Here is a 27,926-nt window from a genome sequence, read left to right as displayed (position 1 = left end):
GACATAATTTCCCAGGAAAATGTACTGGGATACAAGGAGGGAAAAACACCCCCACGTCAGCATACGGTTAAGTTTCTGCTCATCGGTAAGAGCGCTCACTCCGCAGCATCTCATTAACTCACTATCATCCTCCTCTTCTGGAGTTCCAGTCCTTAAGTAAGCTGCTGTTATCTGTTCCTCCCCCACCAGCTCCTGATTCCACACTTTCCACCTTCCTGTGCCATCTCTCTGAAACAAACCTATCTGAACCTTCTCTCTGGCCATACTCAAGTCCAGCCTAAAATCTCTCAGGGTCTTCCTGATCTTATTCTTCTGACTTTTATACATTTCCTGAAATCTATTTGCTTTTTTACTGTATTTTGTCAAGACTGTAAGCTTAATGGAGCTTGGACTGTCTTTTAAGTATATTTGTACAGTGCTGTAGAAATAACTACACTAGTAAATTGGTACATTATTTGGCCAGAGAAAAAGGAAATCTGCTTCTCAAAAGAGAGCGCACTGGCAGCTTAACACCTGCTCAGGATAGTGTCCAGAAAAATAAGGCTGTGGGCTCATGCTGGCACAGGAAGGGATAACAGGATAGAGTATGCCATCCAGTACCCACCACCACCACCACATAGTGGGGTAGGAAGGGATTGTGGGACAGGGGAGATGAAGTGTTGGAGTACAGATGGGGTTGAGTTTGGAGTTGGTTTGGGGGAGGGCATAAAAGATAGGAGTGGATAGGAGATCCACCCTTTTGCCTCAACTCTGTTGTGGACAAGTTCAGAACATGAAGAGGGACACCTCGATGGAACCCAGAAGGCCAGTACCAGTTACAGTAGAAGGGGACAGATACAGCTTCTCCTTATAAGGCTTCAAAAAGAAGGAAGGGGGCTGCAGTGAGGCAGAGGGCAAAGGACTGGCTGACACCATTTTGAAAAAAGGCACAAACTATCCATTACCCCTATCATGTGACGGGGCTGCCCAATGGCATCTGTAGCCCCTGCCATGTGGTAGAGGCATAGGGCTGCCGGCACCATTTTGGCTAATGGCAGCCCCAGGCCTGGGAGCAGGAAGTTGCTCCAGGGCCCTCCACTAGACTACTAAAGATTTCTGGTGAGTCCTATGGGGGTCAGGGAACAGGAGGATCACGAGGGAGACTCCGCTGGTGGTGGCGGGTTTGATTTTTTTTTAAGGTGCATTTTTTTATCCCCCCCAAAAAAATGATAGGACAAACCACATGAAATTTCGTGATTCTTCCTACTGTTTTTTTTTTAATTTTCACAATGCAATAAAATAGGAAATATCATCTTTATTTCCTATTTCATTGCAAACAAATTCCCACCCCTACTAAATACATACAAGAGAATCTGGACCGAGGCTTTATTTGTCCCTCATCACCTGCAAGAGCTGGATTCTTTTCTGTGGGAAAGAAGGATAAGTCATTATGTCCCTGCATTTATTATCATGGTCTCAGCTCTATTACTAAAAAAAAATTGACACCCACCTCCATTGATCTCCAAGCTCTTTGATCGCCAACGGGACGTGCAAGTATTTACAAAGTTGGATCTCCATGGAACATACAATTTGATCCAAATCCATGAAGGCGAGGAGTGGAAGACTGCCTTTAACACCCGTAATGGACATGAGTTCCTAGTATTGCCCTTCAGGTTATGCAACGCTCCCATAATCTTCCAATTCATGGTAAACGAGATGTTCTGTGACCTACTCTATTCCCATCTGGTGGTTTACCTAGATGACATCTTGATCTTCTCAAAGTCATTACCTGAGCACCAGTACCATGTGAAACAGGTCTTGCAAAGGCTCCTTGAGCATCATCTCTATGCTAAGCTAGATAAGTATATCTTCGAGCAAGAAGAACTCCCCTTTTTGGGGTATATCGTTTCATGTCAGGGCCTTCGGATGGATCCTGAGAAAGTAAACACCATTTCAGAATGGCCCAGGCAGTAGGCCTCAAAGTGATTCAATGTTTTCTGGTTTTGCAAACTACTACAGACAATTTATACCTGGGTATTCCACTCTGGTGGTTCCACTCACAGGAAGGGTACCAACACCAAGAATTGGACCTCAGATGCCATTCGGGCCTTTGATCAGCTAATGAAGGACTTCAATTTTGAGACCTGTTTACATCATCCAGATCCGTCTCAACCTTTAATTCTGGAGATAGATACCTCTACCCTCAGGGTAAGCACTGTCCTACTACAGCATAACGCTAAGGGTACTCTTGTGACTTGCTTTTATTTCTCTAAGAAATTCTCACTAGCAGAGAGGAATTACACCATCAGTGATCATGAACTGCTAGCAGTCATACTAGCCATGGAAGAATAGTGACATCTGTTGGAAGGGGTGCAGCACAAAATAACCATTCATATGGATCACAAGAACCTGGAACATTTGGCAAGGCCCATAGACTGAACCCCAGACAAGCTCACTAGTCTTTATTCTTTAATCATTTTGACTTTGAGTTACGATACCAACAAGCTGACAAGAACTGTCGAACGGATGCTCTCTCCCGGTCATTCAATATTGAGGGTACCCTGGAACCCCCACAGCACATTATTGATCCAGCCAAAACTGAGCCACTTTTACAGTTCCTCCTGGCAAGATGGTAGTACCCCGATACCTGCATCAAAGGTTCTCGAGTGGGTGCATGACTCCCAGCTTTCTGGTCATCCTGGCAATACCAAGACATTGGAACTAATATTGCAACAGTACTAGTGGCCACAGATAAAGGCAGCGTTACGAAGGGTCCTGTCCTACATGCGCTATGCATAAAAGTGTCAGACCACAATTGTGGGGGGGTTATTACATCCACTGCCATTCCCCATGGAATCCTGAACACATGTGGCCATAGATTTTGTCTGTGATCTTCCCCTCTCAAGTGGCAATACCACCATATGGGTGGTTGTGGATAGCTTCTCTAAGATGGCACATTTCATTCCCCTTCCTGGACTCCCCTCTGTGCCTGAACTAGCTAAACTCTTTGTACAACACATCTTTTATCTGCATGAGCTACCCCTTCACATTCTCTCAGACTGAGGAGTTCAGTTCACTGCCCGAAACTGGAAAGGCCTGTGTTGAAAATTCGGAATCACGTTGAACTTCACCTTCACCTGTTGATCAACCTTACAGAAATGGACAAATCAAATGGGTGAATCAAAGTCTTAAGGCCTTCTTATGGGCTTACATAAATCTACATCAAGATAATTGGGCCTCCCTCCTCCCATGGGCCAAGTTTGCTCACAACAATCATGTAAGTAATTCCATATGATCTTCTCCCTCTTTTGTAGTCTTTGGGTGCCACCCTCGAGTACCCAAACCGATTCCTATCTCAGACAACTGTCCAGCAGCCACCCTGATGGGACAGGAGCTTCAAGAGCTGTGGACTAAAATTCACCTTCTGCTGAACAAGGCAGCAGAACATTCTAAGAAGCAAGCCAACAAAAAAATGCCATCTGGCACCTCATCTGCGGCTAGGAGACTTAGTCTGGCTTAGTACCAGAAACCTGAGACTCAAGATGCCCTCTATGAAGTTCACAGTTCATTGAACCCTTTCCTGTTGATTGTCAACTGGACTCCATAGCTTACAAACTCAGATTACCACTGTCCTTAAGGGTTCACGGATGTATTCCATGTCTCAATGTTGAAACATACCATTCTCTTTTGGCTGAGCAGACTGCTCCTCCAAACCACTGACTTTGAGGCAGAGGAAGACACTCAATTCGAAGTCCAGGAAATCTTAGACTCTCGAAGAGTTTTGTAACCAGTTGCAGTACCTTATTGCCTGGTTCTTGTGGCCTGTTTTGGCATCTGTTGGAAACAGGATGCTGGGCTCGATGGACCCTTGGTCTGACCCAGCATGGCAATTTCTTATGTTCTTATGGAAAAACTATGGCTTGGAGGAAAACGTGCGGGAACCAGCTTCTAATCTTCAGGCCTCCCAACTAATCCAGGACGTTCACAAAAGATTTCCTAGGAAACCCAAGCCCAGAAGACTGGGGAGGGGGCTTTGAAGGGGGGGGGCACTGTTATGTTTGGCGGCCTGCAGGCCACTGCACTCACCCCCGATGCCACAAAACACTGGGAGTTTTCTCTCCGGTGAGATCCTATCAGTCCTTACAGATGTGGAAGGATGCCGCTGGGACCGCTGCCTCAGGCCTTCCCTCTAGGCACGCGCACGCCCGACATCATCAGATTTAAAGGAGCCATGGTGGGAAAAGGTCACGGCACTCTTAGATGACATCACTTTCGCTGCCCTATAAAAAAGCCTCTTGGGTCGCCCCTACTTCACCTCAGCAACCGGTCTCCTGCATTCCTTGCAGTGCGTGTTTCTAGCATTCTTGTGCTTCATCTTGTCTTCCAGTCCAGCTTTGTCTTGTCTTGCCTTCCAGTCCAGCCTCGTCCAATCTTGCCTTGTCTCACCTTCCAGCCCAGCCTCATCCAGCCTTGCCTCACCTTCCAGCCCAGCCTATCCAGCCTGCTTTCCTCATTCTTATCGCCAGTGTTTCCTGAGTGTCCATGTCTCCCTTGGATTGCCACTTTGGATCTTGACCTCATGCCTGGCCTGACTACGATTGCCTGACACATGGACCTGACCTCTAGCCTGAACCTGATTATGATTGCCTGCCACCTGAACCAGAACTCTAACCTGGACCTAATTATTCTAACTCACTGCCTGTCCTGACCTTGCCTCTCCTCTGACTTCTGAAAACCTGCTGTCTACTTTGTCTCTAGTGTGTCTCTGAACTCTAACTACCACCTCTGCCCTAGGGACCTGCCTAAGGCCTGCCGGCAGCTGAAATCCAAGGGCTCAAACTGTGGAGGAGACAGCTAGTAAAGGTGAAGCTCCAGACTGTCCTGTTACAGGGTGTGTTCGCCAGCTGCCTGTGTAGGCCTCAGAGACTCACCTTCTAGGCTGTGCCAATTATACCGCAGTGCTAAGGACTCACACACCCCATATCCATTACAGCTAGAAGAAAAAGATCTGCAATAGAATGGACAGACCTGAAGGAGTAGCGAATGGTCAAAGGTTTGGCAGGATTCAATGCAAAGAAGCACAGTGTCATGCATTTTAAAGACGTGTATCCTGCTAATCCACAGTTCTAGGTGGGTGTCAAGACATCCAGAAAATAATGATACAATAAATAACATAAAAACAGGGCTGATCAGCTTGGCACTCTCAGTGCCACTGCTAGTGGAGATCCTATCTCTTTGTGTCCTGATGCTCGGACTCCTCCTGGGCTTAAATCTGTACAGTAGGCTGAGGAGATAGTACATCATCCCTGCTCCTGGTGAGGGGAAGTTCCCGTGGTATGGACAGACTGTTTAAGGTGATTCCGGTGGTGCTACTACATCTACCACGGTGACTTTGGCTACTATTTCAAATTTTAAAAAAGTCAACTGTGATCACTATGGATTCTTTGTGGTTTGCTATTATGGGAATGGCAGTTCACTATCTGGGAAAACTGATTCTGTTTTATCTAAATCTGAAACTCACCAAAAACAAATTGCATCTTTTGAACAAACTTTCAAGGTACAATATATGATGAGAAAATTAATCTTTTGATTACTCAACATAAGGAAATGCAGCAATGTTAAGGGTCTATGGTTAAAGATAAGGAATGGTCACGTTGTCAATTTGAAAATCTAGACAACTATTCTAGGAGACTTAATCTTAGATTTCTTAATTTTCTGAAAGTGGATTTGATATCGTCTCTTGATATGGTAAAAAGGTTTTATTGTAAAATTTAAAAATACCTTTGGAATCTTTTCCACCATTAAAATCATCCATTGTACCTGAAGACTGGAGGATGGCCAATGTAACCCCAATACTTAAAAAGGGCTCCAGGAGTGATCTGGAAAACTATAGACCAGTGAACCTGACTTTAGTGCTGGAAAAAATAGTGGAAACTATTCTAAAGATCAAAATCACAGAGCATATATTTATTTATTTATTTATTTATTTGCTTATTTATTAAAGGCTTTTATATACCGACTTTCTTGATACAAATCAAATCAACTCGGTTTACATCGAACTAAGCAGTAACTATAACCAACCAATCAACAAGAGATATATTAAACGGAGCATAAAGTTACAATATAACAAGGAAGCCTTAACTGGGAGTAGGAAAAAAAGAAAGGGAGAATGAAGATAAAGTACTATATACAATAGAGTATCAGAAGGAGGCGAGGAGCCGACCTCATGATGACTTGTGAGCGTAATTGGCGATTGTTTGTTTACATAAGTGATGGAACAGTTCTAGGTCAGGCTGTTGGGCTAGTGGTGGGGAAGGCATGGTAGAACAGCCATGTCTTTAGTTTCTTTTTGAAAGTTAGAAGACAAGTTTCCTGCCTGAGGTCTGGAGGCATGGCGTTCCAGATGGAGGGACCTGTGATAGAGAATGTCCTGTCTCTTATATTTGAATGGTGTACAATTTTGATTGGAGGAACATGTAAGGATCCCTTGTAGGCATCCCTTAAGGGTCTGGCCGTCGAGTGCAATTTGAGAGGGTGTAGAAGATCGAGTGGGGTCTGATGGTGAATATTTTTGTGGATAATTGTCAGTGATTTATGGAGAATCCTGAAGTTTACTGGGAGCCAGTGAAGATCTTTTAGAATGGGAAAGATATGCGCTCTCCGATTAGTATTCGTCAGAATTCTCGCCGCTGCATTTTGGAGCAGCTGGAGGGGTTTTATAGTAGAAGCCGGGAGACCTTGCAAGATGGAGTTGCAATAGTCAATCTTGGAGAACAGAATGGCTTGGAGGACAGATCTGAAATCGTGATGGAAAAGGAGCGGTTTAAGTTTTTTAAGTACTTGTAGCTTGTAGAAGCACTCCTTTGTGGTATATTTTATAAATTGCTTTAGGTTCAAGTGACTATCAATTATGACTCCAAGATCTCTAGCGTGGGATATTTGTATGTTAGATTGCAGTTGGTGATGGAAGGGAGTGCCTTCTGGGGTAATTAGCAATAGTTCTGTCTTGGAAGTGTTGAGCACCAAGTTAAGGCTTGAAAGGTGATGGTTGATCGTTTGCAGGTGAGAGTTCCATAATTTGAGTGTTGAGTCCAGTGACTTGGATATGGGGATTAAAATTTGGACATCGTCTGCGTATATAAAGAATTTGAGTTTTAGATTTGAGAGTACGTGGCATAGAGGGAGTATGTAGATGTTAAACAGGGTGGGCAATAAGGAGGAGCCCTGCGGGACTCCGAATGGGGCGTTAGTGTGAGAGGATTCCTTGTTATTGATTTTAACCTTATAGCCTCTATTGCTAAGGAAGGAATCGAACCATCTAAGAGCTGATCCTGTAATTCCTATGTCTGATAGTCGGTTTAGAAGGGTATTATGATTTACAGTATCGAAAGCTGCAGAGATGTTGAGAAGAGCTAGGAGGAACGATTGTCCTTTATCAAAGCCAATGTATATTTGATCAAGGAGTGAGATGAGGAGAGTTTCGGTATTGTGTTCTTTACAGAAACCGTATTGTGACGGGTGTAGAATATTATATATATAGAAAGTATATATATATATATATATAAATATTATACATATAGAAAGACATGGTATAATGGAACACAGTCAACATAGATTTACCCAAGGGAAGTCTTGCCTCACAAATCTGCTCCATTTTTTTGAAGGGGTTAATAAACGTGGATAAAGGTGAACCAGTAGATATAGTGTATTTGGATTTTCAGAAGGCTTTTGACAAAGTCCCTCATAAGAGCCTCCTAAAAAAATTAAAAAGTCATGGGATAGGAGGTGATGTCCTTTTGTGGATTACAACTGGTTAAAAGACAGGAAACAGAGCGTAGGATTAAATGATCAATTTTCTCAGTGGAAAAGGGTAAACAGTGGAGTGCCTCAGGGATCTATACTTGGACCGGTGTTTTTCAATATATTTATAAATGATCTGGAAAGGAATACAACGAGTGAGGTTATCAAATTTGTGGACGATACAAAATTATTCAGAGTAGTTAAATCACAAGCGGATTTGTCATAAATTGCAGGAGGATCTTGGAAGATTGAGCATCCAAATGGCAGATGAAATTGAATGTGGATAAGTGCAAGGTGTTTCATATAGGGAAAAATAACCTATGCAGAAGTTACATGATGGTAGGTTTCATATTAGGAGCTACCACCCAGAAAAAACATCTAGGCATCATAGGAAGGGAATGGTGAATAAAACAGAAAATGTTATAATGCTTCTGTATCACTCCATGGTGAGACCTCACCTTGAGTACCGTGTACAGTTCTGGTCACCAGCCGCATCTCAAAAAAGATATGGTTGCACTGGAGAAGATACAGAGAAGGGCGACCAAAATGATAAAGGGGATGGAACAGCTGTCCTGCGAGGAAAGGCTAAAGAGGTTAGGGCTGTTCAGCTTGGAGAAGAGACGGCTGAGAGGGGATATGATAGAGAACATAAGAACATAAAGAACATAAAATGCCATACTGGGTCAGACCAAGGGTCCATCAAGCCCAGCATCCTGTTTCCAACAGTGGCCAATCCAGGCCATAAGAACCTGGCAAGTACCCAAAAACTAAGGGGTAGATTTTTAAAAACTGCGCGATCGCGTACTTTTGTTTGCGCAGCAGGCGCAAACAAAAGTATGCTGGATTTTATAAGATACGCGCATAGCCGCACGTATCCTCTAAAATCCTGGATCGGCGCGCGCAAGGCTGCCGATTTTGGGCAGCCGGCGCGCGCCGAGCCGCACAGCCTGCCTCCAGTTCCTCCGAGGCCACTCCGAAATCGGAGTGGCCTCGGAGGGAACTCTCTTTCGCCCTCCCCTCACCTTCCCCTCCCTTCCTCTACCTAACCCACCCCCCCCGGCCCTATCTAAACCCCCCCTACCTTTATCCATGGATTTACGCCTCCCGAAGGGAGACGTAAATCCACGCGCGCCAGCGGGCTGCTGGCGCGCCGAGACCCGACCCGGGGGCGGTTCCGGAGGGCGCGGCCACGCCCCCGGAACGCCCCAGCCCGAAACCACGCCCCCGGGCCCACCCCCGAAATGCCGCTTCCCGCCCCCAAAACGCTGCGTCGTTCGGCCCCGCCCCCGACACACCCCCGACACGTCCCCATCCAAAAACCCCGGGACCTACGCGCGTCCTGGGGTTCTCCGCGCGCCAGCGGCCTATGGAAAATAGGCGCGCAAGGCCCTGCTCGCGTTAATCCGGGCGGATTTATGCAAACAGGGCTTTTAAAATCCGCCCGTAAGTCTATTCCATGTTACCATTGCTAATGGCAGTGGCTATATAAGAACATAAAATGCCATACTGGGTCAGACCAAGGGTCCATCAAGAGGTTTTTAAAATCATGAGAGGTCTAGAATGGGTAGATGTAAATTGGTTATTTACTCTTTCGGATAATAGAAGGACTAGGGTGCACTCCATGAAGTTAGCAAGTAGCACATTTAAAACTAATTGGAGAAAATTTGTTTTCACTCAATGCACAATTAAGCTCTGGAATTTGTTGCCAGAGGATGTGGTTAGTGCAGTTAGTGTAGCTGGGTTTAAAACAGGTTTGGATAAGTTCATGGAGGACCATTAAATGCTATTAAACAAGTTGACGTAGAGAATGGCCTCTGCTACTACTGGCATCAGTAGTGCAATAAAAAGTTTACCAAGGACACAGAGGACAACATAGACCTTGTATTTCTTATAAATAATAGCTTTTATTTCTATTCATTATTTATTTCTTATGCATAAGGAAGTTAGGCCATGGGATGTTCTTCATGTTTGGGTACTTGCCAGGTTCTTGTAGCCTGGTTTGGCCACTGATGGAGACAGGATGCTGGGCTTGACCCAGTATGACAATTTCTTATGTTTTTATGCTTTTAAAGATGGAGGAGTTGTTACTAATAATATCTCTATATTAGGTAATTCAGCAGATAATGTGGCTTTAACTGCCTTTCTGCAGAACTCTCAGCTAGAAGTTAAGACTCAGGCAACCTTATTAGTGGTTTTCATTTTGGAACCTGACAAAGAGTGGACCTAAAAATGTTTTTTCATACTAAGTCCTAAGTCTTGTCTTTTTTTAGGCTATAAAATACAGTATATGTTTTTCTTGACATTGCTAGAACAACTGAATAAAGACGCAATTTGTTTCTTATGATGTGCAGAGGATTTTAGCTCTGGGTACTACTTTTGCTTTACGTTTTCCTTTTTTTATTTTCTTTTTTTTATTTATGCTTTTCAGTATACATTTGAAATAAATTCAATACAGAAATCAAGAAATTTAACATATTAATGTCCTTTTCCATTTACAAATAATTCTGTATATATCAAATATAAATGAAGTAATCCACAAGGAGAATAGTGAAGAACATAAAGCGGATAAAGGAAATCTATGAAAATCAACTCAATGAACAATTGAAAAATAAGGAAACACCTGTCTGTCTACTTTGCCTCATTATCCAAAACTAAAGCTTCATGGGCTAGTGAATCCAAAAACACTCTTAGTTGTGAGGTGTAATAGAATATATATCTCTGATTTTGTCGAGTTATCTCGCATTTACATGGGAATTTTATAAGCATTTTCCCCCCAAAGTTTTCTACCTCGGTTTTAAATGCGAGAAATTTCTTTCTCCTCATCTGTGTCTGTCGTGATAAGTCAGGATATATCCAGATTGGGGCCCCGTGAAATTTCTCCATTCTTTTCCTCATGTAAATGCGAAATACAGCATCCCTATCGGATGCGAAAACAAATGATACATGTAATGTCGCCCTGGATGTTATTTTAGTTTCTGCAGTAGCCTCTATAATTTCTGATATATTTAACTGCGATTCTGGTGATTTACCATCTAAGGTTACATCACTCCCCTTTGATGTAACATAATAGATTTTTGAAATAGGGGGAATAGATTTTTGAAGCATTTGTAAAACAACACTAAGATATTCTTTAAACATATCTAATGGTGTAATTAAATCATGTCTTGGAAAATTCAAGACCCTTAAATTTAAATACTTCAAAGAGTTTTCAATAACCTCAAGCCTTTTATCATAGAGTATCTCGACTTTTGTAAATTTTTGATAGCAGCTTTGCAGGTTATTTATTTTCTCATCCATTATATGTTGCTCTCCATCCAGCTTTGAGATTACAGTCTCAATTTTATTAAAGCGTTGCCATTTCCAGCGATTTTATAGCTGACCAAATAGAATCCATTGTAATTTCTTCAGGTTTTAATATTTGTAATAAGTTATCATTCAGAGTGATAGATTCACTTTGGCCCTCTTTAGCTTGGTCTCCTTCTCCAATCACTTCTATTGTAGATTTAATCACCAAAAGGTCAGAAGAAAGTGTTTGTGGTGGAGGAGGAGTCTTAGGGACTCCGGGACTTAAAGATGCCTTGGCCAGAGGATCTGGCATCCGCTCTATGCCAGTCTCCTTAGCGGACTTGTCCACCTGATCTTTTACAGGTGCTAGTGAGAAAAAAGCTGGGATCTGTGGCTGAGAAGGCTCGGAGATGGGAGATGAAGTTGTTATCTCCCTAATCCTTGCCTTCCTCTTAGTCTGGGGCATGATACTAGAGGTAAATTAACACTATCTAGCCACAAGTCCCTTCGGTTTTCCACTACCTTATTATAACTATCTCCTTGAGTGGTAATTGGAGGTTTGGAGCGAAAAGTTCAAGAAATTATAAAAGAATATTTACTCACAGTTCCTGTGTCTTTGCTAAGAGGAGCGGATGGAAATTAATAGAAGTTCTTATTTCCCGTAAAAAAACTCCAACAAAGCCGCGTGCCCCTTTGGCACATGCGGCTTCGGCGATGTGCCAGCGGCGTCGATGCGCCACAGGGGGGCTGGCCTTTAAGCTTTAGCCAGTCGCCCCTGGATGACATCGGCGCAAGCAGGAAAACAGGTAATGCAGCTTGTAGGTCTCAGGGGGGCCGTGTTAGCACCTCCCCCTTTCCTCGCCTTCCACAGTAATCCGGGAGAATTCCTCCTTCGCTAATCCTCCTTATGTTTTCCTTTTAAGTATCAAGTTTAAGTGGAGTGGCAACAAATATATCTTCTATGATCCTAGTCAGCTGGAAGGTTTGCTATCAAATACAGAGTTGCTGTCAGCTGTTAGTTAAAGATCCATGTTAGTGTAGGTTAACCAGCATTAATGATTAGGCAATGTATTGGGCTCATTAATGCATTATTATAAAAGCATATTTCTTTAAAGACCCCCCTTTTTTCTAGTCATTACCCATCTAACTTGTATATGAATGTGTTTCCTATATTATTTTGCAATCTTTCACTTGGTTGTCAAGAATCTTTTTGATATGTAAAAGTTAAACTTCATTAAATAAAGAGTTTAAAAAAAAAAAAAAAAAGGACAGACCTGACATTGAAAACTAGATAGGGATGCATTCCATAGCTGCATTGGCCTACACCTAAATGATGCTACATCCAAAAACAGAAGGCAGAAAAAACATAAAATACCTGAACAAAAATTATCAGAAAGTACGGCAGTAATCCGCTAGCCTCAAATCATGGGTGATAGTCAATAAAAGCCTGTTTAAAAAGGTGGGCTTTTGGTTGCTGCTCAAAGTTTAACGAAGACTTCTCTGCCATAAAAGCATCAGGCAGAGCATTGCGCAAGAATGGTCCAGCCCCTGAAAACAAGCGATCAAGTGCATATGGGATGCAGAAATTCAAAGGCGCTGTATGGGGTGGATGGGGGGGGGGGGGGGGCAAGAGATTGATGTGCACGGACTGGGAAGGAGACTTCAGGATAATACTGTTTGATGATATAAAAGTAGCCAAGGTGTGTGACAAGGCGGTGACTAAGGCTAGAAGAATGCTGTGTCACACAGATAGAGGCATATCCAGCAGGAAAAAGGAGGTGATAATGCACCCTGTACAGGCCATTGGCGAGACCCTGCCTGGAGTACTGTTCAGTACTGGAGGCCATATCTTAAAAAGTATAGAGAAAGGAGAGAGGCAATCCAGAGAATGGAAATCAAAATAGTGTGGGGTTTGCACTGAAACTTTTGAGATGAGACTTGAGGACCTATATCTGTATACCCGAAAGGAGAAAAGTGATGAGGAGATATAACACAGAAAAGGCAGCAGTAATGCACAAGAATCAAACCATTTCCATTGGAAAAGAAGCTGTAGAACGAGGGGTCATGATATGAAAATCTAAGGGAGTAGACTCGGAAACAGTGTCAGGAATAATTTTTTTCACATAAAGGATGGTGAAGATAAAAACAGTATGAAATTCAAAAGGGTGTAGGATAAACACAGAGAAATGAAGAACCCGGGTAACCTGTGGTAACTTTGGTGTAATATTTCTTCAAGGGTGTAACCTATACAGAACGTCAGTGACTATCCTAAACAGAAGGCGTAGGGTAACCTGCATAGAGTGGTAGTTAGTAGTTACTACCTTAATCAATCTACTAGGAATGCGGTCAACTGTCAAAAGCTTGTACCTTTGGGACATTAACCAGGTTTTTAATCCCTTACGGAATTTTAAGACATTACTTCCTTCTCTCAACATAACTAATAGCTCATTTCATAATTTTGGAATAGCTGTGGAAAAAACTCAGTTTTGAATATGCACAGTTAAATGCCTTTGCTGTTGGAAGCTGAAGAATAAATGTAAAATCCCTTCTTAGAGTCTGAATACTGTAATTTGTTTTTACATATGGGGTACAGAGGGGATCATTCAATATTCAAAATGCCAAAGTCAAACCTCTGAACTTACATCAATGGTCAATAGGCAACCAATACAGTTGTTTAAGCAAAGGACCAGCTGGATCCTGATGTGGACTGTTTGTGATCAGACGTGCTGCAGTATTTTCAATTAATTGCAGTTTTCTGGTCTGATAATCCCAAATGTAATGCATCACAGTAATCTATTTGACATATAACCAATGCGTATGTCACCTTTTTTAAATCATGAATATGCTTTTCTTCCACATTCAATATCTGATTCTCTAAGGATAAAAAAAGGATCTAATCGAACTCCCAGATATATCATCACTTCAGATGGCAGCACAATTTGATCATCAATTAATGAAAATTCAAAGTTAATACAGGGTGTTACTAGAATTCAAAACCAAGTTATTTTCCTCAACCAATCTGTAACTGAATGCAAACATTCTTTTAACCATCCAATCCTAGTTTCTCTCCCCTTCTCATCAGTGCAATCAGTGTATATCATCTGCATATATAATTGTCATGAAACCAAAAGACCACCTTACCTAATGGGGATATAAAGATATTAAAAAGTAAAGGGAACAGGGATGAACTTTGTGGACCCCTTGATTAACTACCTTAGATGAAGACCTTAACCCCTGGAAGGCCATCATCTACTTGAACACTGTATTTACAATACCTAATTTTGAACATCTTCTAAGCAAGACAGAATGGTCCAACCAAATCAAAGGCAGTTGATAAATCTAATGTGATAACAAAACTGGTTCTCTTACATCTAAGCGGGGAAGTACCTCATCAAACAAAGAAAGCTACCATTGCTCTCTTTGTACTATATCCTTTATGAAACCCCACCTGCAACACATCTAATTTTCCATCATTGTCCAAAAACTCAGTGATTTGACCATTACTATACAGCTTTGCATTCCCTACCACACCTTCAGAGATCCTCTGTGTTTATCCCATGCTTTCTTGAATTCAGATATTGTCCTTGACTCCACCGCCTCTACAAGGAGGCTGTTCCATGCATCCACTATCCTCTTTGTAAAGAAATATTTCCTTAGAATTACTCCTGAATGTAACCCTTTTCACCCTCATCCCATGATCTCTTGTTCTAGAGCCTCTTTTCCTTTGCAAGAGGCCCGTATCCTCTACATGGTAACCTTGGAGGTATTTCAATGTCTCTTTCATATATCTCTTATCCTTCCTTTACTCTATAGTATACATGTTGATATATTTACATTCTCCCCATATGCTTTGGAACATCCTTTTGAAGATGCAATCTCTAGAAATGAATACAGTCCCAGTTGAATGCAGATTCTTAAATTTTAAAATTATTTTACTTTTATTTAGATGTCTGCATTATGCAACACCAAAATATCCTGCAGATCTTTAGTTGCTATGAACCCGTAAGGTCCTTGAGATCAGCTAATCAAGCTTTCTAGTACACAATCTAATCCATCTCTAGTTTGTTTGGTTTCAATATGTCGGCATGCTTTTAGTTGTTTTGCGCCAGTGTCTTGGAATGCAATACCTTCTCTAGAAATTAAATTAGAAAGTAGTTATCTGATGTTTTGAGAAATGGTTAAGGCATGGCTATATGAGCAGGTCTACAAGTAGGCTGGGGTTGACAGGGTAGGGGCAGGAGAGGAGACCCATTTGATTATGAATTTCCATGAGAGAGAATGATTATTGATTTTGTCATTTTATGTGTTATTTGATATGTTGTTTTTGCAATATTTGTAAATATATGCTGCTTAATTGTATATAGTGTAACCCCCCCCCCCTCTTGGTTTTGCCCCACCTAATCAAAGAATCAGAACAAAGTCCCAGGGTTGTCTTCACTCTTCCAGATCCGCAACAACACTCAAAACATCAAACTTTAGCCATGAGGCCCGGGGTTCTCCAGTAGAGAAGAGGTCTAAGCCTCCAGGGCCCCAGATGCTGGGCTGGGGTTTCCAGGCTGCATAGTCTCTCTCACACATATCTCAATGCTCACAGAGAGGGGTCTGATTATCCTAAGACACACTTGAATAAAAAGGCTCAGAGTCCCAAGGTGATATTCAAATAATAAAAGGGCTAACTTAAGCTTGAAATGTAGGATGCTTGCAATGATTCAAAAAATCATAAAAAGCATAAGGAAAATACAAATTACAAAAATTAGGTTTCTCCATCCATAGTGCCTCTTTTGATGACTCTCCTGCTCTTAGCTGTGTCCTAGTCCAAAATGCCTTCCCCATTAAGGGTAGGCAAAATTTTCCTTCAACTCCAACATCTACCAGGGTTGCTGGAAAAACTTTCCCCCATTTCAAAATAGGTTGATTCTTCAAACAACTCTCAAAAAACCTCAACACTTCAAAAAACCTCAAATCTTTCAAAACAACTCCAATCTGTCTTCCACCTTGCTGATAACTGGGTGCAAGATGCAAAAACAGGGATCCAGTTCTTTCCTCCAGGAGATCCTCACACTCAGTCAGGAGCTGATCCAAAAAAATCCTCTTTCAAAACCTTCAAAACTCTTAATCTCAAAAGCTTTTTCACTTGATTAGGCCTTAAGGACCTATCCAAGTCTTTCCTTGCAGTAACTCTATCCAGGATGATCTCATTACCTTCTGCTCAGGGTTCATGCTTCCCTTGTGCAAATTAGGCAGTCACCTGGAGCGACAAACTATTAGGGGTGGCAAACCCACTAGCACAAGGCCTAGAAGGATGCTGTGCCAGAACCAGTTCTGCCAAAGTAGGGAATGTTATGATAGAGCCACTGCCACCAGTAGGAGGTAGAGCTGTGCTGGAGCTGCGGCCAAGAGGGGGAAGGGTGCATGCCTAAAGATTTGCCTACTGCAGGAAATACTCTTGCACCAGCCCTGCCTCTTCTCCCTAAAATCTTGTTTTCCCTCTCCTGTGTCTCTTAACCCACTGACTCAGTGGCAATTTATAGCACTAAGACCCAATCCAAAAAAGGATGTCCCAAAAACTGAGGAGGTGCAGGATATGCAAAAACCTATCTACCAAATCCCATCCTGACCATTGGGAAAATATGAGAGCAGGTTCTAATCCTCACTACGTTTAATTTTAACAGATATGCTATTTATGTTTGTTTATTGTTTAGCACCTTGTGGTGAACAGTGAAAGACGGTCAATCTAACATGAACTAAATAACTAGTAGGGTGTCTTTTTTTGTTCAACCACTCATGGCAGAAACTCATGAGCCCTTTGGATCTGGGTTCTTCTTTGGGGTTCTCTCTTTCCAAGAACGTCCTTCCTTGCCTCCTTTCCTGAGAGGGTGACTGGTTGCCACAAGGATGGGGGTTCCTAGGCCCTTAGGATTAGGGAGATTTGTTTCAGAATCCAAGACTGGATTTCTTGAGATATTTCAAGGAACCATGGAATTCCCAAAAAAGAGGGGAGTTAGGCCCATACTACTCATCTGTCCAAGAGACATTTCTTCAGCGTCTTGGTGAAAGAGATTTTTCTTTATGGGGCATTAGAGGTCTTGCAGGTTGAAGACTTCACGGAGCTGCTTCTTAAAGAAAAGCCTCAGCACGGGAGTTTCTGACGTGTTTCTGCAGCAATTCCAGTTTCCTGTTGGAAAGGAGTCTGCATCCAGTTTGCAGGTACTCTTGGGGAAGTGTCAAGGGAGGGTCTCTTATGAAGAGCACCTACTTCCTGGGAGTGTAAGTTTGCTAGTGGCTGTATCTGATTTTTATTCTGGAACTTTATTTACTGCATTGAAGTGCACTATTCAGAAGTGTACTTTTTGTGGCATTTTCATTTGCAATCAAGCAAGCATTCAGTAAAATGATTTATTTTTAAACAACAGTTAACTTGTGCAGTGTTTCTTGTATTAGAAGAAGCAGAAGACCTCTATGCAAAGCTTAAGGGCCTTGAAAGACGACCTTTCCTTCCTGTTTGGAAAAGAACCCTGGATCATGGGTCAGAATATAGACCCAGTGAGCTCTTGAGCCCTGTTTGCCAACAGGACAGTGGCTACATATATTAGAGACTAAAGGGTGTTACAAGTCCATAATCCTGATGCAAATCTTCAAATAAAACAGAGCCTATGTTGGGTTCTACAACTCAATTGGATTTGGTCCCAGCAAAGAAAAGTATCCTCATGTCCCATTTGGGGGAGGAGGGGGCCGTAAGTGAAACAATGTTTGCCCCGAGTTGTGATGGACTTTTTGTAATTCCAACTGTATTTTTGAAGTTGTTTTTTTGGTTTGAAAAGCAATGTTTCTCCTTGGGACCAATGATTAGAATTCTTGGATGTGTCAGGGGTCTCCCAAATACCCAACATCTATAAGTTCCCAAAATGTTTGGGGGTTTTTTTTATGTCTGTGCGTACCATCTTTGCGTATAAGTTCATTTATGGGGGTATTTATTGTTAGTCTATTTTTATTGTATTGAACTATCTCTTGATTGTAGCCATACAGGATCTATAAGTACTACCCAATGCCCCCTACACTCTAGGCTTGCTTGCAGTTTTGTTGTACATTGAATTGATAAGTAGACAGATGAAAGGCAGTATGAAAACCTACAGTGAAAAATCAATCAGCCCTAGATAATATGAGTCCAGTTCTTGCTCTTTCTTCCCATATAAGCTTGTAAATGACAAAGATCGCTTCATTTCTCTTCCTCCATGTGCCAATTGGGGTTTTGGCCAGCTACTGCTCTTTTTCTTCTCCTTATTCACTTCACCCTACTCTTGTATCATTTCTGCTGTTCCAGGCCTTGATCATATGTCCTCTTTCATCTTTTGGGAGCCATTGCCCCGGCACTGGTTGAAACTACTATTATGACACTCATGTCTTCTAATTATCTTAGAAATGACCCAGTCATGCTTCTTATGTCTATTCTATAAGGACTTCTGACTCATTCCATATCCTTGTGGCATGGAAGGAATCCTGAAAAAAGAGCACCGGTGCCATATGCACAGTCTGACAAGATAAAAGGTTCACTGCATCTACAAATTAAATTTGAGTGGTTTGACACATCTGTCATAGCTTGGCTTTCTCACTACTGCTGCTCCAGGGTGACATCCGTACATGGCAAGCAGCTGCTAGGGGCATCTGTTATGCTAATGAATCTCTACCCCCTTTCAAGGAACAATGCCAAAACCTACGCTAAGAACTAGGGCTTCTAAGAAGTTAATTGCAATTATATTGTTATCTGAAGAGAATATGGATTTCATGACCGTCCTTGGTAAGGCCTTCATTAGCCAATGTTTGATTGTTGAATTATCAAACTGATCATTGATATGCTGGCTAAGAGATTCCCTTTGACATCAAGAAGTGAATTTGGGTCAGAGAAATACAGATACACTCCTGCAATATATTCAATCAACTGTTTATTCCATGACATGGGATCAACATTTTTGAAAATCATTATGAGTTTTGTGTATCTATCACATACCAAAGTGCTACTGAATGAAACGGTTCCTCCCATTGGTGGATTTCATCTCTTCCCACTGGACTGTAATGTATATACTTAGTTTATTTCAAAAAGCAAAGAATTGAACAATTTTATAATATACACAAAAAAAACCAGCCATCGTTGTGTAGGTTTTATGGTTGAACTCTAGTACTCCTGCAACAGAGTAGCAGGGATTTTATCAGTAAATTCTAAAATATTAAGCATGAAGTAATAGAAACTTTGTAAAAAGACTGATTACATATTGTCAGGTATAGTCATTATACAGCAGAGTGAATGTTATTTATAGATGTACTTTCTCATCTTTAACAGCAGAAACAGAGAAAGTGTAAGAAATACAAAGAGAGAGGACCAGAACCCAGAACACTAAAGCCTTTTCCTCATGAAGCAGAGACCATGGAGCACAAAATCACAGACCTCAGAAAGAAACAGCAGCTGTTTGTGCCTTGGGGACTTCAACTAAGCTCATTCTTTTCTCCCCACTCCCATCTACATTCTTTGTAATAGCACATTGTTTTGCATAATTCAGTTGGAATGTAAAAGAAATAAAATTATTGATCCTTATTTCATTCTGATTTCTCTTTCATCCCTGCAGAGATCTGTGTTCGCAGTTTTCCAAAGCTCCCCCTACTTATTCCCTGCCACCATTCTGAATCTTTGTAAACCAGGACGAAGCTGTGCTGATCCTCATCATAACTCAACTACATGTGAAAGTTTAATCACCCAGTATGTTTTATGCCACAGGGAGAGGGTCTCTCTGAGCTCATCAAGGCATAAATACCACCTTGCAGGGTCAGACCAATGGTCCACCCAGCCCAGCATCCTGTTTGCCACAGTAGCCAATCTGGGTCACTCAAAAGTACCTGGCAGATACTAACAGGAAGATCAAGCCCCTGTTGATCATTCACAGAAATAAGAGGTGGCATTTAACATGTCTACCTGGTTAATTATTATTATTATGGCTATTATTTATAAATTTAAATTCTGCCTTACCCTATCTGGCTCTAAAGCAGATGGTACATACAATAGACAGCAAAAATATATAATAACATGCAATAAAACAGTTCAAAGGTAAATATTATTTACAGTATCTTTCTGGGCCTGTCCTCCAGAAACTTGCCCAAACCTCTTTTAACGTGAGTTATACTAATAACCTTGATCACATCCTCACCGAACAAATTCCACATCTCAGTGGTTCATCTTTCTTAAATTTGTTTTAAATGTAACCCTTGCTCAGTGGGTCTAGTCTTACAGACAAGTATTAGAAGAGAGCTAGATCTTTTCCTTCCTAAATGTAACTGTGCAAGTCCCCTTCTTGTCCAGGATTGCAAATTACACCCAGAGTGTTCTGGGACTTGTAGTCCTGCTTTTGCTTTGAGAAACAGGCAGTGAATAACGGGCTTTCCTCTAGCTCCCTCTGAAGGAAGCATGTGACTGGAGGCTCAGGCAACAACACAGGAACATGACAAGATAGTCACAGAGGCAGAAAGAGATTCCATAACACCAGTTTCAACTTTCTGTTCCCCAAAGACCTTCCCATCTGTTCCTCATGTCTGTCATCCCCTTCATACAGCACAGTACAATAATTATTACTCTTCTGCCAGGAAGACCAGACAGGGCACCTCCTACCTCCCAGTGTCTCTGACCAAGGATGGAATTCAATGGGCACGTGTCAACAGAAGCAAATTATGCTTCCCTTAGCAGTGATTAACCTATGAAATAAATCAGCACCTTTTAGTCAACCAGGATCTCAAAACTCTTCAAACTCTTTGAAATTGCAAAGGCATTATTGGTAGCTGCTTCCAGCTGGGGAAACTGGGGCACAACTTTTAGGTTCCTCCCTTTCATAGAAAAAGATGTTAGAGAATGTATATTCTAAAAAAAACCCAACTTGTTTCACCACTTCAAATCATGTTTTTCATAGCTCATGCTTTGAAGTTTCTGGCCAAAAAAAAAAAAGACAGAAATGACCAAGAAGAAATCACTTACGCATGTACCGGCATCCTTTGGGGTCCTTGATCTCATGGTAATTGTGACTTTGCCCTCACCCCAGTCCTGTCTGACCAGTCTCCTCCAGCTGCATGATCTTCCTGACAGCACTCTGGCTTCCTCAACATCTGCCATGTTCCACCTTCTCCCAGGGCTTTTGTTCCACCTGTACACAATCATTGCATTTTCCCAGTGCTGAATCTCTGCCCCACGCTTCTGGAATTACAATGCCCAGAATCCTGCTGTGTTTTCTTCCTCATCAACTGCACCTTTTCTTCCTGCGCAGCACATCTGTAGCTCTTGATGATCGTCCCTTATATATGTCTGGGTTCTTTCCAGTGATGAGAACTCAACTCATCGTATCTACATTGTCCAGTAATGCCAGGCATGCAAGACCAGTGATCCATTGCAGGGCTGCTACAAGGTGTCTGATGACAATCCAGGAGGAACATGCACCATAGCAACCTTGTGGAAAGCCTATGGGAAGAGAGCGAGCTGTATTTCTGGGGAAGATGGAGAAGAATTCAGTGAATAGGTGCGAGTTCTGCAACTCTTCTGGACTGAGGGAGATGGGAAGGTATTTTTGGGACCTTGCCTTTTGAATGAAGATTTGGAGGAAGAGTGTTTTGTTGTTGCTGTTGAGATTGTTGCTAATCAATGCTGTGATCCTATGAACCCTGATAGAATCAGTGAATTTTTAGTATTTGTTTCATTCTGACTTCTGGAAACCCCAGAAATGAAAATTTTGTTTGATTGAAGATACCTTTTGCGTGAGACCCTCCTTTATCCCAAGGTATGGGTTTGCAAAAGGCATCAGTCAATCCTTGGAAGAAGTTGGGATGCAGTCAGAAGGGGGGTCACAGAAAAGAAAGAAGTGTTTTGTGACATTTTCCCTATATGCCTTAATAAATATTACTCTTGCCTTTATGTCAGCTCCACTACACCAGCTGATTGACTATTTTTATTTTTTGTGACCCCACGAGAGACTGGTACTTAGCTCACCAATGGGTCCCAAGAGGGGATTACATATGTAATATGTATATGCATCATATCAAGGTGCAGTTGGAAGTTCTTTTTAATCAGGCCAGAGGTGGCCATTACAATTAGGACTGTGTCTGCATCTTTCTGTCACATTTTCTTGGTCTCTGATTGTCTCCTTTGGTCCTTAAATGTTCATAAGAACATAAGAACATGCCATACTGGGTCAGACCAAGGGTCCATCAAGCCCAGCATCCTGCTTCCAACAGTGGCCAATCCAGGCCATAAGAACCTGGCAAGTGCCCAAAAACTAAGTCTATTCCATGTTACCATTGCTAGTAATAGCAGTGGCTATTTTCTAAGTCAACTTAATTAATAGCAGGTAATGGACTTCTCCTCCAAGAACTTATCCAATCCTTTTTTAAACCCAGCTACACTAATCACATCCTCTGGCAACAAATTCCAGAGTTTAATTGTGCGTTGAGTGAAAAAGAACTTTCTCTGATTAGTTTTAAATGAGCCGTACACTGTACAGAATAGTGTGTTGGTGCTGACATGTCTTGTAGCAATGCCGTTCTTGTACTATCTTCCTTTACCACCAGCTCCGGTTGTCTTGCATCAAGCATTTGAATCTATTGAAATGAGAATGCCATCATTCTCTGCAGTCGCTAGGGTCATGATCCCAATGTTTTTCTGGCACGGTGTTGTTACAGTGTTTATACATTTTCCAGGTGCCACCTTATTGTTCCTTTTTGTTACAGACTTTCTGACATCAGCACATCACACCAAATGACAAGACGTGTAACCATTTCCAGTTCTGTTTCACAGAATCTATATTTATACGTTTTATCTTTTTTTGCTGTGCTGGCTGTGAACCATCTTGTTTGTAGACTACTGTGTCCTGTGCTATAATTATCAATCTCTTATCTACAGGTTTAAGTTCACCCCTCTTTAGCCATTTCTGTGTCAGGTTTTGATCCACATGTACTTGCTGAAGTAATTTTTTTATTTCTTGCTGTATTTGCTGTTTTCCTTGTTTGTTTGGTCCAGCTCTTTTAAAACGTGTTTTCACTTGTTCTGCAAAGTTATGTTGCTTCTTTCTCCAAGCGTGCTGATGGATTATCCCTCATCTCTTATCTTCACCTGAATGCTTATCCAAGTTTAAAGATGAAGACTGATTCTGGCTGTTCATTTTCATATTTAGCACTTTTGAATATTTGGGTCTGTTGATGTTATCTATGCCTGCCTGGAGGCCTGTGGTAGTAGCTCTGTATGTATAATCTATTTCTATCAGACCCATACTGCTTTCAGCTCTTGCAATGTACAGTCTCAGCATATACTGGTAAGTTATAGGTTACCTGGTGGTCATGGAGGAATTTTCTTGTTCTTACATCTAATCATTCAAGATCCTTATGGGGTTAGTCAATGATTCTAAAGCTATTTGAGGAAGCAGGGATTTCAAACTTACTGATTGCATATATCTTATTCTGTGCTGTTAAAGCACTTTTCAATATCAGTTTCTGTCTCCCATAGTGTTTTCTGCTGATCTTTTTTCTGATAGGTAAATTTTAAAAGCCCTGTGCATTCCAAAAACCGCGAGATTTGCGCACAATTTGGGACAGTGCGTGCCAAGCAGATTTTATAAGCTGCCCATGGACATCTATATCTCCCGCTGCAATCACAAGAAAAGGGGTGGTAAGTGGGTGTGGTCTGGGCGGGGTGACGTATGTTGGGGGAAGGTCAAGAGATGTGCGCACAAATGCTTATGTGCACAGGTGTGCGCCGAGATCCTCTGCTACATAAATTTATTTCTGCTATGGAGGACGTGTACATAGTAAAATAACAAAGTTTAGGCAAGGCGGCAGGATTTTAAGGGTCAGGGCTATCAGGGGGAAAGGGTGACTATAAAATTAGGAGGGTTTGCAAGTCCTGTCCCTAAACTGGGCAAACTGGGAATGAACTGGGAAAACTACCCTTTGGTATCTGCAGCCATCACTTGTAAAATTTCCCTGACTTATGCGGCAGATGCGTGATTTGCACATACATGCACAAATACATTTAAAATGGTGCACACATATATGCGCATCCAGGCTATTTTAGAACATGCGCCCGATACAGGAGCCACGGCCTAGGTCCGAGCACAATGCCAAGATCTCAGCTGAGGTGCGGGCTCTATGTCGGGTCCTCAGCTAAAACCTCAAAAATTGTCCTCACTTGACTGCTTCTTTACGAATCCAATGTTGCAGCCCAGGGACAGACCCAACACCGAAGACCAGCCTAGAGGCCAGATCCCGACACCAGGGCCTCAGCCTAGGTGCAGGCCCAATGCCAGGGCCCAGCTCAGAAGCTGGGTCTGAACACCTGGGCATCTGCCTTCACCAAGGCCTGGAATTGGGCCCAGGCCCAAAGTCGGGGCTTGGCCCGGACCCAATTCTGAAGCTGGGTACTGGCATGGAGGCCAAGTCCTGAAGCCCAGGCCTCTGCCTAGACCACAGCTCGGGCCAGGCCCAGAAGTCAGAGCCCAGGCCTCAGTGCATAGTTCTCTTCTATCTTCTTGAAAATGATGGCATCCACTGGGGACACACTGAAGTTAATTAACTCTGGTACCTCCCTCTTCCGCAGAGGTCATCGTTTTGATGTGCAACAGTTTAAATGAACTGCCGAACACCAAAATTGTTACCTTAATTGAAGAGGAAGGTGCCAAAATTAATTAACTCTGGTGTGTCCCCAGAGGATGTCAACAGTTTAAAAAATAAGACAGAAGAGGATGAGGCATTAAGGCCTGGGTTCTGACCGCTGGAGCTGGCCTCTGGGCCAGGCCTGGCATCGAGCCTGGGTCTGAGCTGAGGTCCCGTGTTGGGACTTGGCTCTAGACTTGGCCCCAGTCCTTGTCCTAGGCTGAGATCTAGGTATCAGGTCCTGGCCTCCAAGCCAGGCCCAGTGTTAGGCCTGGGTCCTGGTCAAGGCTTTGGCATTGGGACCCATCCTCCAAACTAGGTCCCTGCATCAGGCCTGTAGTCCAGCTGAGGCCCAGGCATTGGGACCAGCCTCCACACCGGGCCTGGGTCCAGGCTGAGGATTCAGCATCCAGATCAGGCCCTGGCCTAGGTCTAGGCCCCAGCATCAAGCCTGGAAAGAGCCTAGGCCAAGGTTGTGGTAACCTGCCTAGGCCTACGCAAGGCCGAGGCTTCATCCTAGGCCTTGGCTTCATCATCAGATCACCCTCCCAGACTGGGTAAGTAATGCTTTTTTCAATTTTTTAAATTAAATAAGCAAAACAAAATTTGAGGGGGGAACCCACTCCAAAAACAAAACCAAAACAAAATTTGTACTTCTTCCCACTCCTATTAAAAAGAGCTGTTGAGGGGCTGCCAAAGCAACGATGCAACTTCAACAATGAGTTAATGAAGTAAGAACTTCACAAAATTGAAAACAGAAGAAAATATATAAAGAGAGTGGGTGCACACTCATGCGGAAGCTCAAACAAACAAACAAAAAAAAGACTGAGGGGCTCACAAGGCAGCATGTGCTTGGGAACTCCACATATGCTCAGCAGTAAAAATCTACTGAGATAGGTTGTTCAGCACCCATGTGTCCTGACTAATTCAGACCTGCTTGTCGATGGAGTATTGTGTGCTTGAATAAAAAAAAAATTGCAAATAAGAGAAAAGGGGAGACATAGAAAGAGGGTGAGAAAAAAAAGAAAGGTGGATAGAGAGAAAGAAAGAAAGAGGTAGAGGGAGAAGAGAGGAAGGAGAAGAAATGGTGATATTCAAAAGAGTAATGAGTTGCTTGGTACTTTTGCTGCTGCCTGCATTTAGTGGTAAGAGAACCTCCCCCAATCTCCCCAGGGAAACATTGCGAAGCGGAAGAAGTTGAGGCATGGCTTCCCACTGGGTTATAACTGCAATTTCAATCTGCTGCAGAACCTTCTTAGAGAGAAGCCATTGATTTTTGCCCTAGGAAGAACGAGCTAAAAATCCTTCTCTTTTCCTCTGCTTTGTATTCCCAGAGAGCTTCCCGTCAGCAGAACCATTCAGACTGTTGGGATAAATATGCGCACTTTACACTTCCTTATCATACAGCCCTGCTAACAGCTGTTCTTCCAGCACATTTACATGAGTGTATACTATCATGTACGATACAAATACTCTGTGAGAATATATACAGTATGTGTCTGTATATAAAGTATAAGTGTTTATAGATCCATTTCAGGCATTAAGGGTGACAAATGTTTTCTAGATTAATGCATACAGTATATACAATGTATAGATTGTAGTCGAAAAATAGTTGAATGCTTGGCAGTGAAGATTCAATGCAAAAAAGCGCAGTCATGCACTTGGGACGAAGGAATCCAAGGGAAAAATTCACAATGAGAAGTTGATGTCCACCAACCAGGAGATAGACCTCAGTGTAATAGCGTCTGATGATCTCAATGTAGTGAAACAGTGTGATAAGGCAGTGGTCAGAGCCAGAGCAATGCTAGGGAGAAAATAGAAAGGGTTATAATCAGTAGCAAAAAAGGAGGTGATAATGCCTCTACAGAGGACAATGATAAGACCTCATCTAAAATATTGTTTCCAGTTCTGGAAGTTATAGACAAGATGGAGACAGTCCATAGAAAGGCAACTACATTAGGGTGAGGTCTGCACCAATAGTCATATGTGATGAGACTTAAGAACCTAAAAATGCATATCCTAGAGGAGATGAGAAATGGGGTATAAGAGAGAGACATTCAGATACCTCACAGGTATTAATTAGTCTCAAAAAGATAATGTTGCACATTGCCTTATGTCCTTGGAGTGAGGTGGTTAGAAATTTAAAAAATATATAAATAAGCTACTTTTCAATGGAAAACAAGTTATAGAACTTGATGGTTTTGATATGAAGTTCATGACTGGTTTAGTTCTTTTCTATCTGACAGGGTTCAGCAGGACAGATTTGGCAGTCACTGTTCCAATTGGATTCGCATAAGAAGTGGATTGCCTCAGAGCTCCACCTTTTCTGCCACTCTCTTCAATGTTTATCTTACACCAATCTGCAAGATATTAGCATGTTTTGGTATAAACTACCATATTTATGCCGATAATATTCAATTTTTTGTTCAAAATTCCTCCAATTGGTCTGATACCCTTAAATTAGTCTTACTATGTTTACAGACTGTTAATATTTGGTTTTCCCAAATGGATATAAGAACATAAGAACATGTTCTTATGTTCTTATATCCAGTCCATCATATTTCATAACATCTTTAAGAAAGGGCTGAAGGAACCAGATGCTCTGTTTATGTTTTTACAAGGGAGGAGATTTGATAATAGATACTTAATTTTACATCCAAGATCAGCTTTATGATTATTGTTTTATTCACAGGGTCTAGCATTTTTGTCCTTATATGATTGTCATTAATGATATTATATTTTGTTTGTATGATATTGTGTAAACAGAAATAAAAGTTCTAAGGGGTAGACTCAGAAATAACATCATGAAATAATGTTTCATGGAAAGGATGATGGAATGCCCTCCTAGAACTAATGAACAAAACCCTAAAACATTAAATACTTGTATAGAAATGGGAAAAAATGGCAATATCTGGAAAGTATGTACACTAAAGTTCATAGTATGGGAAATAAAGTCCCAGATCTAAAGGCAGTCATTGAAGAAGCTGATTTAGATATAGTGGCTGTCACAGATACTTGGTACAAGAAATTGATATAGTTATATCAGACTGCAATCTATTCAGAAAGCACCAGGTAGGAAGGAAGGGAGGAGGTGTGGCATTACATATAAAAAATAATATTAAAGTAATACAATTACAGGGCTTATAAGGTAAGAAGGAGGCACTGTGGGTTAATTTGGAAAAAGGGAATGGGAC

At 42.0% G+C, this 27,926-nt stretch overlaps 1 long non-coding RNA gene across 1 annotated transcript in view; it reads left to right on the top strand.

Annotated features, from left to right (window-relative positions):
• LOC115089568 overlaps positions 1-19,590 on the top strand; it is a 61,331-nt gene extending 41,741 nt beyond the window's left edge. Inside the window, exon 3 of the long non-coding RNA XR_003856170.1 lies at positions 19,400-19,590. This is a non-coding gene — a long non-coding RNA (uncharacterized LOC115089568). The remainder of the gene's footprint in view (positions 1-19,399) is intronic.
• Positions 19,591-27,926: the final 8,336 nt, after the last annotated feature.

This window comes from Rhinatrema bivittatum, chromosome 4 (genome assembly GCF_901001135.1).
Source record: "Rhinatrema bivittatum chromosome 4, aRhiBiv1.1, whole genome shotgun sequence".
Classification (NCBI taxonomy): domain Eukaryota; kingdom Metazoa; phylum Chordata; class Amphibia; order Gymnophiona; family Rhinatrematidae; genus Rhinatrema; species Rhinatrema bivittatum.
The sequence above is the reverse complement of the archived record's forward strand: the minus strand, read 5'-3'. Positions and strand labels throughout refer to the sequence as shown.